Consider the following 2,435-nt stretch of genomic DNA (forward strand, 5'->3'; position numbering starts at 1 on the left):
GCGTCCCTTTGAGCGGGTCGCTGGAGTTCAGCGTGTGCCACACTGCCTCTGACCCCCACACTAGCCCTCGGGGGATGTTACTGTCATTCTCCAGCTACAGCTCAAGAACCAGAGAGGGGACAGAGTCTGCCCAGAGTCACCCAGCCAAGAAACAAACCAGCCAAACCCAGACTGCACACTGCCTGGCAGGTTCCGCCCCTTTTCTCAGCGGCACCGCGTGCCAAACTTACAGGATTTCATAGGCACGCTCGTCTGTACTGTGCTGTCCCAGCCCTTCCGTATCCCCTGCAGGAAAGATGCTAACTCCATAGAAAGAATGCTTCTTTTAAATCTGCCCCTCATCCAGGACTCCCCCTCCACCCTAGACACGGGATAGGCTCAACCAAGCAGAGATGTTCTAGGCCCCAGAGTGGAACCTGAGTCTCAAATATAGAAAATGGGACAGGAGAAGGGCTGGGACCTCCCGCCTACAATCATGGGTTTGGACTTTGTCCCCGGGGCCTCCCTGGAGCGGAGGCCTCCAGGTTCTGCCACGAAACACATGTGGCTTGAAAGGAAAGAGTTGGGGCTGGGGCTGGGCCAGCGCTCTGCCTTTTCCTTCAGCTTTCTCATCCCACAGCCGGCAAAGCATATGTTCTTTCCATATAGAGGAGAAATTGTTCCGAGAGTGAGTAAGACTCTTGGCCATGAAGCTGGCACAGCCCGCAGAGCGCTGGGCAGCGCTGGTTCCCATTCCTGGAAGCTGGACCAGGCTGAGTTGGCTGGCACCCTCCAAAAAGATGGGAAGGCGCCGGGGTGCTGGGTTCTGATGCCTGGGTCATTGAACTTTTCAGGGTAGGGGGCCAGGAGGATGCTGACAGTCTCTCATATGGATGGGGTGTGTGTGGGGGGGTGATTTTCTCACTCAGCTGCTGGGCAGGAGTTCGCCAGGGGCAGGCGACCTACAGTCTGGGGCTGAGTCACAGCTGACTCAGGTGTGTGCTCAGCCAGGCCCAGTCATTTCTAAACCGTTATTTCCAGTACCTCCCCAAACTTTCCTCTATGTTTCAGGGCTAGGTGGCAAGGGGGGTGACTCATCTTCAATGCCAAATAGCCCTCTACCAACCCCAGACAGATAGAAGACACTTATCTTTCCTGGCTCCAAAAAGCCCAATCACTGCCCCCACAGCCATTGATCAAAGACCCTACTATGTGTGAGGTCTGAGAAAAGTGGGGAGGGTGGTTTGTGGTAGAGAATAAGATGTTGGGCTGGCCAGGGGTCCGGGTAAAACCATTAAAGAAACATGTGGCCGGGCGGCGCGTGCCTTTAATCCCAGCACTCGCGAGGCAGAGGCAGGCAGATCTCTGTGAGTTAGAGACCAGCCTGGTCTACAAGAGCTAGTTCCAGGACAGGCTCCAAAACCACAAAGAAACCCTGTCTTGAAAAACCAAAAAAAAAAACAAAAACAAAAACAAAAAAACCCCCCCAAAAAAAACAAACAAACAAACAAAAAAAACCATGTGATACATTCTGGGCCCTCACAGTAGATGCTAACCTTGAATCCTTCTCTTTCCTGGGTCTTGTCCCCAGGGTCCCCTCTAGGACAGCTGGGAACAAGGAGCAAGTGTCTTGTAAGATGCAGACTCTTCCCATAGGCTTTGTACCCCTGGGTAACAGCTAGGCTCCCTCCCAGGCATCCAAGCAGGCCAGCCTGAAGCAGGAAGTTCAGTTAGAGTTCCTTTAAGAACCTAGGTTTGAGTCGAGCAGTGGTGGCACACGCTTTTAATTCCAGCATTTGGGAGGCAGTGGTAGGTGGATCTCTGTGAGTTCAAGGCCAGCCTGGTCTACAAGAGCTAGTTCCAGGACAGACTCCAAAGCTACAGAGAAACCCTTTCTCGAAAAACCAAATCAAAATAAAACAAAACAACAACAACAAAAAAGAATCTAGGTTTGTCCTGCCTTTCAAAAGAACTGGAAGCCACAGAAAGAAAGGTGGGTTGTGATTTAGAGAGCCTGGAGCCAGCCTCCTTGGACCGGGTCATATCTCAGCCCCCTTCTGAGATTAAGACTAGTGACTAGCTTTCTCTTCCAGTCACAGGCGCTTCGGGAGCCGCCGATTACCGTCCAGGCCAAGTCCAAGAACCACACCACACACAACCAGTCCTGAAAATGGCACAGAAACGGCATCAAGAAACCCAGGTCACAAAGATACGAATCTCTCAAGGGGGTCGACCCCAAGTTCCTGAGGAACATGCGCTTTGCCAAGAAGCACAACAAGAAAGGCCTGAAGAAGATGCAGGCCAATAATGCAAAGGCCATGAGCGCATGTGCGGAGGCCATCAAGGCCCTGGTGAAGCCCCAGGTGGTGAAGCCCAAGGTGCCAAAGGGCCCCAGCCGCAAACTCACCTGTCTCGCTTTCTTTATTGCTCACCCCAAGCTTGGGAAGCGGATTAGA

The sequence above is a fragment of the Microtus ochrogaster genome, chromosome 22 (genome assembly GCF_000317375.1).
Source record: "Microtus ochrogaster isolate Prairie Vole_2 chromosome 22, MicOch1.0, whole genome shotgun sequence".
Classification (NCBI taxonomy): domain Eukaryota; kingdom Metazoa; phylum Chordata; class Mammalia; order Rodentia; family Cricetidae; genus Microtus; species Microtus ochrogaster.